Here is a 14,902-nt window from a genome sequence, read left to right on the forward strand (position 1 = left end):
TCCAATGAACAGCTACTTCCTCTGTGGATGACTTTATTCCTATATTTCCAGTGTGCTGGGTTTTTTTTTTTCTCCTTATTTCCACCTCTGAAATGCTTTACTTTCCTTAAATATCTGGTGTTTCCATTGTTGTAGGTGAACAAAATAAGTCAGATACATTTGGCTTTTGTCAAGTGTACAATCAACACAACTTCTCTTTATTTTTTTCTATCCTTTTCTTTCTGCCTCCTTTTGTCCTTTCCTAACTCCTACACCTACTCAGTTCCGATTTACCACTTGATTAGTATTTCCATTGTCATTTGGAGAAAGTCCTCTAGGTGGCAGTCAAATTCCAAATTCAGATTGCTTTGTCTCATTTCAGCGTTGTAATTAAAGGGGGTGAGAGGAGGTGGACAGGAGAAATAAAATTTTTAAAGCTAAGTGATGAGAAAGTATTATTTTAAAAAATCAAATTCAATGAAAAAATCATAGTATTTTGTTGTTAAACAAAACTGGGGCAGACAATATTGGTTGTCTTATTTCTTGTGTTCCTTCTGTGTCTTTGTATGTTTTGCTGGGAGGAGGCTAAGTATTTGGGCATCTGGAGAGTAGAAAATAATGAGAAATAAGGGAATCACCAAATATTTACATAGTAGTAAAAATTATAAAGCAGAGTCAAAATTATTTACATAAAATAAAGAATGGCTTGGAATCTGATGTGCCCTTCTTTCTGCATGAAAAAATGCTAACACCCCTCTGTCTCTCCTGTCTCTTAAGGAGTTTTTTCTCTTTTTTCTTCCTCCTTTTCCTCCTTCTTGCTGATATTGAATGTTACCTTTGAGCCTATTTGGCAATCCCTGAATGGTTTCAGACCTTTGAATGGAGATGTGGTCTGTCTTTCTTTTATTTGAATGGGACTTTGTGTGGTTGCTGCAACTTTTATCTTTTTTCTTTCTTTAACTGTACTGTTTTGTTCATTGTCTTAAGGGAAAAAGATTCATAGGTTATTTGTAATTAGGAAAGAAACAAACCAACAAAGAAAAGATTGTGTGGTTGATGAGAATTCTCAGCCCTAGGGGATCTTTCACTGGGCCTCCCCAAACTAGACCAACCAGAGAGAATGGAGGTATCTTTGAAGATACCACATGGCCCCTTGATTCCTGCTGGTGTTTCACTCTCAGAAATCTCAACATGGTATCACAGATTTTGTCTCATTGTTACTCTAGGGACTGCTATGTCAAGTAGCTATAGGAACAGAGCACTTGCTCTGAGGGAAACTTGTAGCTATCCCACATGAATGAAATAAGCCATAGTTATGTTTTTAAATTGCTCAAAATTATTGAAGCCTCTATCCTATTCAGTTCAATAAAAATTCTTCACACATCACTAGTTTGTGAAAACCAATTGATTTAGTTTAGTATTGCAATTTTAAAGTAAAATGGAATTGAAATAAATACTGAGTCTTTGACATGTAGGGAAGATGAAGCATGTAGGGAGAAAATTGACAGAAGGGAAAACAAGCTGAAGTGATTCTGTTCCTTCATCAAAAACTGAAGGCGTCTTAGTAGGTTGTACATGAAGGGCTCTAAACTTCAGAGAGTCCAATGCTGTTTACAGAGTCAAGGAGGGAAATTTGGAAACTTCCTGGTTATTAAGGGTTTAAGAAAGGATGGGAAGCTTAGGAATGTGGGTTGTGTGAGAAAGGAGATAGTCATGGTCAGAAAGAAGAGGAAATCTTCCCCTCATACCTCCCTCCCCCACCTCACAAACCCTGTGAAAAACAGCCAGAAGTATCAGGACTATGGTTTGGCAAATAAATATGAGTTTCATGGAGCAATGAAGGTGATTAGTAGTTAGTCAATCAATAAACATTTATTAAATACCTACTTTAATACAGACACACAAAAAAGAAGCAAAAGATATTCCCTGCCCTCAAGGAGCTAACAGTTTAATGGGGGAGACATGAAGCAAACAAATACATACAAACAAGTTATATATAGAATAAATAAGAAATAAATAAGAGAAGAAAGGCATTGAAATTAAGAGGGATTGGAAAAGACTTCCTGTAAAAGGTGGGATTTTATTGGGGTGGGGGGAGGGACGAGATAGGGAGAAAATTTGGAACTCAAAATCTTTTGAAAGTGAATGTTGAAAACTGAAAATAAATAAATTAATTAATTTTTTTAAAAAAAGAAAAAAATGAAAAAAAAAGAAGATAGGATTTTAGTTGGGACTTACAGGAAACCAGGGAAGTCAGTAGGTAGAGATGAGGAGGGAGAACATTCTAGACATGGGAGACAGCCAGAAAAAACCCTGGAGCTAAGAAATGGGATGTCTTGTTTTTGGGATAGTAAGGAAGCAAGTGCCACTGGGTTAAAGAGTACATGTTGAGGAGTAAGATTATGAAGGGTTTTGAACAACAAATAGTGGATTTCATATTTCATTCTGAAGGCAATAGGGAGCCACTGGAGCTTATTGAGTAGGGGGGCTGATATGGTCGACTTAGTCTTTAGAAAAATCACTTTGGTGGCAGAATGGAGGATGGATTGAAGTGAGGAAAGACTTGAGACAAGCAGACCCATAAGCAGGTTACTGCAGTAGTACAGGAATGAGGAGAGGTGGGCATGCACCAGAGTGGTAAAAGGGAGTGTTCGAAGAGAGAAGGGAGCAAGTTAGAGAGATACTGTGAATTTGAAATTGAGAAGCCTTTGCAACAGATTGGATATGGAGGTTGAGAAATAAGAAAGAGTTCAAGATGACACCAACATTATGAGCCTGAGAGCTTGGAATGATGGTGTTGCCCTCTACAGTAAGAGGGAAGTTCTACTGGAGGTGCAGAGAGTTTAAAGGGAAAGATAAATTCTGTTTTAGATATGTTGAGTTTTAGGATATCTACTGGACATCCACTTTGAGATTTCTGAAAAGAAATTGGAGATGCAGGATTGTAGGTCAGCAGAGAGGTTAGGGCAGGATAAGTAGATTTGAGAATCATCAGCATAGATGTGGTAATTAAATCCACGGGAGCTGTGTAAAAAAAATACTAAGCAAACAGAAACCAGTTAGGAGCATTTTTGGAGAACCTAGAATCATAGGTTTGGAGCTAGAAAGGACTTTAAAGGCCAATTAATTCAACTCCCCAAATTTTAGAAATGAGGAAATTAAGTCTCAGGGGGCTTAATTGATCTATCCAAGGTTACACAGATAGTAAGCGTCAGAAGGAGGATTTGAACCTTTACTTATTGAAACCAATACTTTAAGGAATTGCAGCTCACAATTTCCTTGGTACTCACATATCAATAAGCTACAGAATGAAAGGTCCCAAATACATTGAGCGCATCCTTTGTGGACATTTTGTGGGGGGCTAATAAAAAGGAGATATCTTACATTAGAAAGGCATTGAGATCTACGTTGTAGAAGTATCCACATTGCTTAAATCTCAGATCCAGTAGAGGACAAGTGACATTGAAGTACAGAACTATTTTGCCTAATGAAGAATGGCTGATCACCTTAGGCATATATAAGGGAGACTTATGGTTGCATATTTTATCCCAGACCTTTTGGCAATAAAGGGAAAAAAGACAAGAGTTTGTTTCAGTTTTAACAGGTACATTAGGGAGTTCCTTCACTATTGTCAAAGAAAAGCTTATTATATCCCAGAAGAATTGTTGGTAGATTAATCTCTCCTTTGGTTTTCAGAATTTCCATTTTGGTGTGTAATTAGAGATTTTAAATTTGTTCTTTTTCTAGTTTTTTTAATTGCATGCCCAATCCATGATTTACTTTTTCTTTCTTTTATTGATGTATATGTTTAGAGATACAGATTTTCCGCTAAGTAATTCCTTTGCTGCATCCCACAAATTCTTGAATATTGTTTCATTGTTGTCATTATCTTTAAGGAAATTTTTAATTGTTTTTATGATTTTTTTCTTTGACCCACTCATTCTTTTTTTTTTTAAGTGAGATAATTGGTGTTAAGTGACTTGCCCAGAGTCACACAGCTAGGAACTATTATATGTCTGAGGCTGGATTTGAACTCAGGTCCTCCTGACTCCAGGGCCGGTGCTCTATCTACTGCGCCACCTAGCTGCCCCTGACCCACTCATTCTTTAGGATTATATTATTTAATTTACAATTAATTTTTAATCTATGCTTCCACAACCTTTTATTAAATGTAATTTTTATTGCATTATGGTCTGAAAAAGGTGCATTTAATATTTTTGTTTTTCTGAATCTGGTTGTAATGTTTTTATGCCTTAATACATGGTCAGTTTTTGTGAAGGTACCATATACAGCTGAGAAAAAGGTATATTCCTTACTGTTCCCATTCAGTTTCCTCCATAGATCCATCATATCTAACTTTTCTCAGATTCTGTTCATCTGCTTAACTTCTTTTTTTATTTATTTTATGGTTAGGTTTATCTAGCTCCAAGATGGGAAAGTTAAGGTCCCCCACTAGTACAATTTTACTGTCTATTTCCTCCTGTAATTCATTTAACTTTTCCTGTAAAAATTTGGATGCTATGCCATTTGTTGCATATATATTTTATATTGATATTACTTCATTGTCTGTTTGGCAAGATGTAGTTTACCTGCTTATCCCTTTTAATTAGGCCTATTTTTTCTTTTGCTTTGTCTGAGATGATGATTGCTTCCCCTGTCTTTTTTTTAACCTCAACTGATACATAATAGATTCTACTCTAGCCCCTTATTTTAACCATGTCTGTTCCTCTGTTTCAAGTATATTTCTTGTGAATAACGTATTATTGAATTCTAGTTTCTAACCATTCTACTGTTTACTTCTATTTTATGGGTGAGTTCATCCCACTTACATTCACAGTTATGATTATTAACTGTGCATTTCCCTCCAAACCGTTTTCTTCTGTTTATCCTTTTCTCTCTCTGTTTTAATCCTATCTCTCCTAAATAAAGTCTGTTTTGCTTTTGACCTTCTTTTATCTGTCCTCTCTTTTATCACTTCCCACTTATTTTATCCCCTTCCCCTCCTACTTCCCTGTTGGGTATGATAGATTTCTATTGCCAATTGAGAGAGAGAGAGAGAGAGTGAGAGAGAGAGAGAGTGAGAGTGTGTGTGTGTGTGTGTGTGTGTGTTTTTCCTCTTTGAACCAATTTAGATGTGAGTGAGGTACAAGCATTGAGTTCACCTCTACCATTTTCTCATGTATTATTAAAGCTCTTCCTTGCATACTTCTTTTATGTGAAATTTCTTCCATTCTTCCTCTCCCTTCCCTCTTTTCCCAGGGCATCACTCTTTTTTGCCTATCCATTTTTTTAAACATCATGCCAATATAATTGACTCACTTCCATGCCCTCTTTCTACATAGAATTCTTCTAACTGCTCTGACAGTGATAAAGTTCTTAAATGTTGTAGGTATCATCTTCCCATATAGAACAGTTTAGCCTTATTGAGTTTCTTTATGATTTCTCTTTAATGTTTACTTTCTTATGCTTCTCCAGTTTATATTTAAAAGTCAGATTTTCTATTCACCTCTGGTCTTTTCATCAGGAATACTTGAAAGTCTTCTATTTCATAAAATATACCCCTCCCCCAAAGGATTACACTCAGTTTTGCTGTATAGGTTATTCTTGGTTGTAATTCCAGCTCTTTTGCCTTCTATAATATCGTATTTCAAGCCCTCTATTGCTTTAATGTAATAGCTGCTAAATCTTGTGTGATCCTGACTGTGACTACATGATATTTAAATAGTTTCTTTCTGGTTGCTTAAAATATTTTCTCTTTGACCAGGGAGTTCTGGAATTTGGCTGTAATGTTCCTGGGAGTTTTCAATTTGATATCTCTTTCAGGTGATGATCATTGGGTTCTTTCAGTTTCTATTTTACCCTCAGGTTCTAGGATATCAGGGCAGCTTTCCTTGATAATTTCTTGAAATATGATTCCTAGGCTCTTTCTCTGATCATGGCTTTCAAGTGGTCCAATAATTCTTAAATTGTCTCTCCTTGATCAATTTTCCAGGTCTGTTTTTTCCAATGAGATATTTCATATTTTCTTCTATTTTTTTCATTTTGACTTTTTTATTGTTTCTTGATGTCTCATGGAGCTTAGCTTCCACTTGCCAAATTATAATTTTTAAGGAATTATTTTCTTTAATGAGTGTTTGTACCTCTTTTTCCATTTGACCAATTCTGTTTTTCAAGGAGTTATTTTCTTCAGTGAAGTTTTATACCCCTTTTTCTTTTGGGGGGATGGGGTGGGGAGGTTGAATATCTTTTATTATTTCTTCCTTTACGAAAATGTGAAAAACACACCGTGTATACAGATCACATGAATAGTCCAACTGGAAAAAGGAATACAAAGTACAAAGGGGACTGATGAGGTGTTTCATTTCTATATTTACATCGTGGTATGGACAAGTTCAAAAGATACTACAAAGTATCCAAATGTTCTTGCTAATGTTGGCTGCATATATAGATACAAATATAGATATAGATTTCATAGATAAATATTTTATTTCCAATGGTAAGAAACATAAAAGCAGACTCATGCATATTATTTACTGCATAGCTTATGAAAAAGCTGTATAATTCAGTGACTATAAATCGAGAATATATCAGTATCTGTCTTGGAATAGTTATGTACATAGTGGAGGGTCAGGGTAAGGCTCCATAAGGACGACCAGAAATGGATGATATGGGATTTGGGGAATGGACTGGTTTTTCTTCTTCCTTAACTATGTAGTCCTTTCCTATATACTTCTTGGAGTTAGGAAATTGTTGGTAGAGCCAAGTTAATTAGAATGAGGCAGGAATTTTGGAAAGCGTGTGTTAGAGGAAAGAGATGTATGTGGCTAATCGATATGCAAGTGAAGGTTGTTCTCTTTTAAAAGAAGGGCCCATGAAAGGCAAAGAGAGGGCATCTGAGCTGTTAGAATGCATAGGCACCCTCACCCCACTTAATCTTCTTGGCCTGCCTCCTGTACCTGGGCCCCAGGCTGGCACCTGTTAGTTATTACTCCAGTTTCTTCTTATACCCTGGAGACTTTTATGGGGATTTCCTTGACACTTACTATACCCAACAGTAGATGTGGGAACAGGAGCAACAGTGTTGATGACAGCATTTGCCCATGAGGAGAGACACCAGCCCATCCCAGATCTGCAGGAAGTACAACCAATTCTCAGCTTTGCAGCTTCTTAGGGAGAATTTCAGGGTGGCAGGTTTAGAGGACCCACATCACCAGCCCCAGGAATGACAGAAATAGGATGAGTGCTCCTACATTCACCAACAAGGGCCAACCTGTCAGGGAAAGACCAAACATCACCAGTGGGCCCAGGAAAAAGCAAAAGATCTGTGAGAAGATGGCTAACCAACAGTAAGTGGCTACGGTTTCTCCTAGGCTCTTGATGAGGCAGATCAGCAGACACACAAATGAGATTGAGTGCCACAGAAGGACCCCAGAGATGCTGCAAAAGAAATGGCGCAAGGCAGTCTGGAGTGAATTTTGTAAAGTATTTCTGGGGCTAGCTAATGCAGCCAGGATGGTAGTGGTTATGGTGCCAATGTTGGAGCCCAAGGTTAAAGGATAAGCTCTCTGAAGGCTGTTCACACAAATGCCAGTCAGAGGAATGATTGCAGAAGTGAGCACAAAGTTGACAATAAAGGTCATCTCATCTCCAACAAGAAGGGTGAGATAGCCTGCCATCCAAGTAAAAGGAAAGGAGAGATCTGTATTTATGATTTTCTTAATCACTGAAGCAACTTGTCCCTTGAGCACAGAGTTCAGGACCTTGAAAAAAAAGTGCACAGGACCAGCAAAGAGAAGGTTAGAAGAATGAGTCCAATGCCCACATCTGAGAAGCTGATGTCCACAAAGATGTGTTTGCACTTTGTAATGTTCTCTTCATATGTTGTGTTCAAGAGAGTCCAGGTTGTGTTCTCTTTGGTCCAGCAGAGACTGAGAGAGAGAGAGACAGAATTTTCTGGTGATGGAAGGGTAACATTGCTTAATGTCACATTAAAAAAATTTTTATACCAAGTCTTTATCAGTCTCCTGGTTTTTGCTGCCTCATTTCCTGTAGCAATTTCATTTATAACTTTTTTTAATCCAGCTGCATGATGAGTTTTGTGAAGGAATCTGTGATGAGTTTCAGAAGTTTGGAGCTTCATTTCCATTCTTGATATTAAAGATTTCACCATGATATTGGTGAGGTGGTAGAGGTATCCTGTGATCACCTCCACAGGTAGCAGTGCTAGCATTGACAACCAGTTTAATTCTTAGGGAGAATTTCAGGGTGGCAGGTTTGGAGGACCCACATCGCCAGCACCAGGAACAACAGAAATAGGGTGGGTGCTCCTACATTCACCAACGAGGGCCAACCTGTCCGGGAAAGACCAAACATCACCAAGCCAGTCATGGGGTTGCTCCACACTGAACCATCACACAAAATCTCCTTAGCCGTTTTTCTACCAGCCATGTGGAAAGGACTGCTAAGAATGACCAAGGAGCAGACAAAAAAGTAGAGAAGTCCCAGGAGAAGAATTATTTTCAGGAACCCTTTGAAGAGAGCAATAATTTTCCTTATGATATTTCTGACTACTTGATCCCTGAGTACTTAAAGTTAGGGGTGTCCCATCAGTCTTGCTCTACCACTGGCTCTTCAATCAGTGCTAGAGTAGAGTAAAATGGCAGAATTTCTGTCTTGCTTACAGAGACAAGGGTATTATTGCTGTGGGGTTCCTTTATTTTTCCCAGGCATAGAAGATTTTTGGGTATTGGCCTCTTTGATGTATTTATTAGGATCAGAGGGGGAATTTCCCAATTCAGGCCAAGGTGCCATGGTTGTCCATCTACATAGTGATTCTCAGCCATGCTTTCCAGGCAAAACAGAGCAAAGTAGGGCAGGGTAGAGAAGAGCAGTCCTGCAGCTAGGTGAAAACTTCCCACTGACTCTCACACTCTCAGTTTTGATTCCAGGAGCCCTTCTCATTCCATTTATAAGCTTGCCCAGAGGAGTTATTAATACAAGTCTAATGTCACTGACAATTCTCCAGGCTCTGGGTACTTTGTGGCCACCCTTAGTCTCTTCCTAGGCCCCAGAGAGTTCCTTCTAAAAAAAGCATGTGGAATACATTGTGACTACCAGCTTCTTTTCCTGTACCTTTTTTCTATTTGGCAAATTCTGTTTTTTAAGGAATTATTTTCTTCAGTTTTGTGCCTCTTTTCCCCAAGCTGTTAATTGTTTTTTCATAATTTTCTCTCTTTGCTTTCATCTTTTTACTTAATTTTTCTGTATCACTCTTACTAGACTTTGAAAATAATTTTTTACTCTTCCAGGATTCTTATTGGACTTGTGTCTAATTCACTTTTTTTTTCTTTGAGGTTTCTTTTGAGGTTGTTTTGATTTCATTGCTTCTTCTGAGTTTGTGTCTTGATCTTCCTGTCACCATAGTAGCTTTTTATGGTCAAGTTCTTTTTTGTTGTTTGAACCTTATGTTAATGGTAGGCTGTGTTTCTGGCGTCGTGGTTGAAGGGGCACAGTGTTAAGCTTCAGGCTTTTTCACACTAATGCTTTCAGAACTAGTTCTGGGGGTTTGGAAGTTTTCAGTGCTTCCAAGGTGGTGTGATTTGGGGAGAGGTATGATCACTGCTCTATTGGCCTGCACTCTGGTCCTTACACAGGAAAGGCCCTTGATTCCTTGAGATTTTTCCCTTAGAGTCACAAGTGATAGTCAGGGCTTCTCAGGGCTCCTACTCCCTCTTGACCAAAAGAACTCTTCTCTGCCCTTAAACTATGAATCAAAAATAGTTTATCCCAGTGGAGTTGTCAAATAACATCTGGTCCTGTGTTCAGTGCTAACACAGGGGTCCCCTGTGATCTTTTTCTGACCAGTCACCAGATCTCCTTACTGTCTCTGGCTTGACCGCTCTCAAAGCTGCTTCTGCTTGTCAGCATAACCTAATCCCACCACTGGTGTTTCAGCTATATGGGCTCCAGGCCAGTCTCCACTCCTGTGTCACAAATCTTTCTTTCTGATCTTCAGAGTTATCTTGAGCTGGAATAATGTCTCACTCTGACCATTTGTTGGCTCTTCCACTCTAGATTAAATTTGAGGTATTATTTTAAAATTACTTAGAGGGGAATGTAGGAGAGCTTGGCTGAGTGCTTTCTTTATTCCTCCATCTTGTCTACCCCCAGAAATTCCCCACCTTCTGTTTTCAAAGATAGGAAGGAGATGAATTTTCCTGATGTCACTTTAGGATCAAACTTGATCATCATATTTATATGGATTTCAATTTCATTTAAAAGTTTTTTCCATTTATATGATTGCAGTTGTTTTGTACATTAATTCTGCTTATTTCATTTTGTGACAGTTCATAAAAGTCTTTCCATGCTTCTCTAAATTCTCCATATTTGCCATTCCATACAGTACGTCAGTGTTCCATTAAATATGTAGCACCTTTCCATATGTACTTGGCAGTCCCAAAGGACACTTACAATACATTCATTTATGGCAATTTTGCCATTCCTAAATTTGTGAGCATGCAGTTTGTTTCTAGTTCTTTGATACCATAAAAATGGCTGCTATGAATATTTCATAGTTTGTTGAACCTTCTCTTCTGTCTTTGACCACCTTGGGATGTATGTAATGGTTGAGTCTCTAAGCCAACAGGCATGATCATTTTAATTACTTTTTTAACATGATTTCAAATTGCTTTACAGAATAGTTGGTTCAGTTTACAACCACCAACAGTGTATTGGTGTTCCTGTCTTCTCACAGTCCCTCCAACATTGACTATTTCCATTTTTTGACATCTTTGCCAATTTCCAGCATATCTATTTCTTATTTGCCATTACTTCTACTTTCCTCTAGAGTATACTTTTGTTCCTGACACAGTACCTGTGTCCAGAAAATGGAGGGAGTCTTTATTCCCACCACGAGTTTTTATAAATATGTGGGATTAGCTCATAAACCTCCAACCTCAGTTATAAATTAGTTGAGCTTATAACTCAACCAACTGAGTTGGAAGGAATAAGTTAACTGCGGCTTTGCTCCCGATAAGCCTGGTTGAAAAAAGAGTTGATCCCTGGTATAGTAGCTTCTTGGCTCTGTCCATTCAGTGTCGTTCTGGGCTGCATTTTAGGGTGACTACCTCACCCGAGTTTTTCTATACCTAGGTTGTGGTACTATAGGAGTGATTCTGAAGAAGAGAAAGATGAACCATAGGCATAGTCTTCAGAAGTCATTTAGCTCATCCCTAGGCTCCAAGCAAGATTGTATCTAACCTTGAATAAATATAAGAATATTTGTCCTCTTCTTTAAAATCTCTAAGAATGGATATTGTATAGAAACTCTATTGTAATAAAGCCTGAGGGAACAGTGCTAAATTATGCAGCATCTAAGTTTTCTTGGATTAAAACTAAGCATGAGAAAAAAAAATGCTAAATCCAGAAAACCAAGGAAGAGATGCTGAGATCTTTCTATAAAGTGGAATAGTTTTATTCTAGCAATAGAAATTCTTTCCGTGTGAACAGATTTAGAGCTTGGCTATCACCAAAGAGAAGCATACATCACAAATAAAACTAATGGCCGGGCATTACACTCAGACTGAGGTCTGAAATAGTAACCAGTCTGCTTTAAATAGTCACAATGCCAACTGTTTCAGTGCCAGGTTTATTGATTTTTTTCAGAGCTGTGTTACAAAGAAGCACAGCCCTTCTCTTGGGGCTTTTGTCTTCATGAATAATGTACCTATTTGGCTGAATAGATTCAGAATGTGCTGGTAGGAAGCTAGGTAGATTTCTCTGTCCTCAGGCCCTAAGAACTGATCAGTATATTGTGGCACTTCTTTTTCCCCTCTTTGCTTTCAAAAGTTAAAAACTGAGCACTGGTTCTATAGATCAAACAAAATTGTGTTTAAAAATCCTGTATAAATGCCAACTATTATTATTGTAACAGTGCTGAGGTCTGGGTCTTGTCAACAGGCAAGAAGGACCCTGGGGCACCTAGCTATTAATCATTCTACCCTCCTATCTCCCCAGGCTCTTTACCTAAGAATATGTGTCATTTATGACAAAAGCTCTTCTGGCTCTGCCTCCTCGTACTGGACATGACCTTTCCTTCCCAGGCCCAGAATGTTACTTTAGTCATTCACTCCCCTTCAAGTTTAAAATGAGCCCTGACTCAATTAGATTAAAGCAAAGTAAAATTTAAAACAATAGACATACATGTTTCAAATCACAGCCTCCTTCCCATTTCTACCTCCTTTCCCCAACCTTCACAATGGAGTCCTTCCTCTTCAAAGAGATGGTACTATCCACATTTTTGCTTCAATGCAGTGTTTTCCTCCTCCAACTCCATGAATGGGGTTACCTTTCCTGTATCTAATTCCCTAAAGACCTGATCTTTGCAAGAGCTAATATGATAATGGTATATTGAGAAGAGCATTGTATTTAGAATCAAAGAATCTTGTTCGACTCCTGTTTAAGTTATTGACTCCCTTTGTGATTTTAGACATGTAATTTAAAATCTCTGGCCTTTAGTTTCCTCATCTGTAAAATGAAGGAGTTGGATTTTATGATTTCTAAGGTCTCTTGTAACTCTGTATTCCTTGACTTATAATAAATTAATTCTCACTAAGAAGATACTGATCCAATGTAGTATCCTGTTGTGGGTAATGAGGAATGAAGATCTCAAAAGTCTTCGCCGTTCCCCAGTTCTCCCTAACCTGAGTTTTTACCTCACTGATAAATCCATGCCTTTGGATGTATCCTTAATCTTCTCCTCCATGTTCCCTGTCTTGTTATCCACCCACCTAAATAACCACTTTCTTCTCCAAAGCCCCCACTTAACTATTTACTGACTCTATTTCTCTATTTTCTACAAAAAGCCTACAGCCTTTTCTCTATCTAGTGACTTCATTTGAACTTTGAGAAGGTGGCTGCTTGTCTCCAGTGGAGGCATGGCTATATCAGAATTGATTTAGAAACAATCCAGCCATGTGAACTAACAAGCAGTGCCTGTCACTCTGGTAGGCCTGTATTTCATTTTCAGACAGATCAGAAGATCAACATAAATTTAATATTATTTTACTACTACCTTCTCTAAAGCTTTCCTATACCAATTCAGATCTAGCTTTCAAATAGAACATTAAAAAGCATTAAATAATGCTCAATGATGCTTAGCAGAGGAGATTGACCTGCATTTTTATGTATTGTATTCCTCTTATGTACATTGTATTATTACAGAGTAATGTAACTGATTCTATAAACCACAAATGAAAGTAAGCCTCATTATTTTGTGTTAAATTGGTCAATACATTGTTGGTTTATGTTGAGACTATGGTTATCTAAGACTATCAGGTCTTTTTCTGTTGTGATTGTATAAAACACATCCTAGCCTTCTATTTTTGTAGTTGATTTTTTCCTCCCAAAAGGAATCCTAGAGTCACAGAGTTGGAATATACTTAGAGATTTTTCTTGCAAATGCAATTTCTTCTTTTATATATATCCAACAGAGCTTTGAATTTTGAAATATTGTAGGATGAGGATAGGCAGAAAGTCAGAGAACTGAGTTTTTACCCCACTGTTAGTCCCAAATATGCAGGTGCATCAAAGCCATACTTTCTACTTAAAGAATGAAAATAAAAGGCCAGACAGAATAGAAAGACATTACTGAAAGTCAAGAAATGCTGTATTTCCCAATATTTCTTTTTTCCCAACTTTTGTTAAAATTTAGTCTTCAGGCTCCTCAAAATGACTACGTACCCCTTCTGGTTTCAGTTATGATTCCACGTACTCAAGATTGAATAAAATCAAGGGAGAAGGACAGTGCCATTGGTAGAAAGAGCCAGATTTTAGGGAAATAACATGAGCTCGACATTAGATAAGTTGTATTTGTGTTAACAGTGGGAAAGCCAAGTAGATATTTCCTCTAAGTAGTCAGAAATGTGGAACTAAAACTTGGAAGAGATGTCACAGCTGAAGATCACTCTGGTAGAAGTGATAAAGGAGCTGTGGTGGATAAGCTTTCCAAGGAAAGGAACAAAGAAAGTAGAAAAAAGGGTTAAAGACCCACTTGTCTTATCTATAACATAAAAGGGTTAGATTCAATGTTCTCTTAGGTCTCTTCCCGTTCTGAACAACTATTCTGCGATCCTGTAGAATGATCACTCTTAGGGTACAGGACAAAAAAAAAAGTTGTGAAATTTCATTGATTCCTGGTAAATTCAATTGGAGAACATTTGGTGGCAGAATCCAAACCTCACCTTTGCTGGCAACTTTATCTTTTTTTCATTCTATAATTGGTGTCTCTCTTGCTCCAAATCCCATGTAATCTCTTCAGTGTGCATTTGTAGCAGTGGCGCCTGATCCACATCCCTTGGTACTCTCATCCATGTGTCATCCATCTTCTGTAAAGGTAGAATGCAGAGTGAGGGTTGAAGTGCTGCACCTGGGCTCACATTCCACCAGTCATAAGAGTGTGGAAGACATTCAACATAGAAGCACACCATAGCATTTGCCAAAATTCTGAAATTGATAGTTCTCTCCTAGTTGCTAGATACAGACCAGAATATATCCCTCTGGGACATTAAAAGGGACCATCTGGCATTTTTCAGACTGAATGATAATCCTTTGCTTTTAGTTTTACAGCGAAAAAATTCTGCCCTACTGCTTGTTTCTTTACTTGAATAATTTGAGAGACAGACATTTGATTTTTCTTTCTTGTTTTCTTTGTGAGACATTAATCACAAATCCTTCATTAATTCACTAATTCATTAAACATTTAATAGACTTCCTATATAGGGTGATAGACACTTGGAAAGATACATCTTTGTGCTCAGCTTTGTGCACATGGAATCATCTTTGAAATTGGCATGGAGCCATAGTACTAGTCTAGCCTGAAAAATTAAGCCACTCCTAAACATCCTTCCCTTTAAGAACTTCACCC

General features: G+C 37.8%; 1 pseudogene; it reads right to left on the reverse strand.

Annotated features, from left to right (window-relative positions):
* Positions 1 to 7,172: 7,172 nt before the first annotated feature.
* Positions 7,173 to 12,742, reverse strand: LOC144455878 (sodium-dependent phosphate transport protein 2B pseudogene; annotated as a pseudogene).
* Between the last annotated feature and the right edge of the window lie 2,160 nt (positions 12,743 to 14,902).

The sequence above is a fragment of the Phascolarctos cinereus genome, unplaced genomic scaffold (assembly GCF_003287225.1).
Source record: "Phascolarctos cinereus isolate Bilbo 61053 unplaced genomic scaffold, phaCin_HiC Scaffold_1;HRSCAF=81, whole genome shotgun sequence".
NCBI lineage: Eukaryota > Metazoa > Chordata > Mammalia > Diprotodontia > Phascolarctidae > Phascolarctos > Phascolarctos cinereus.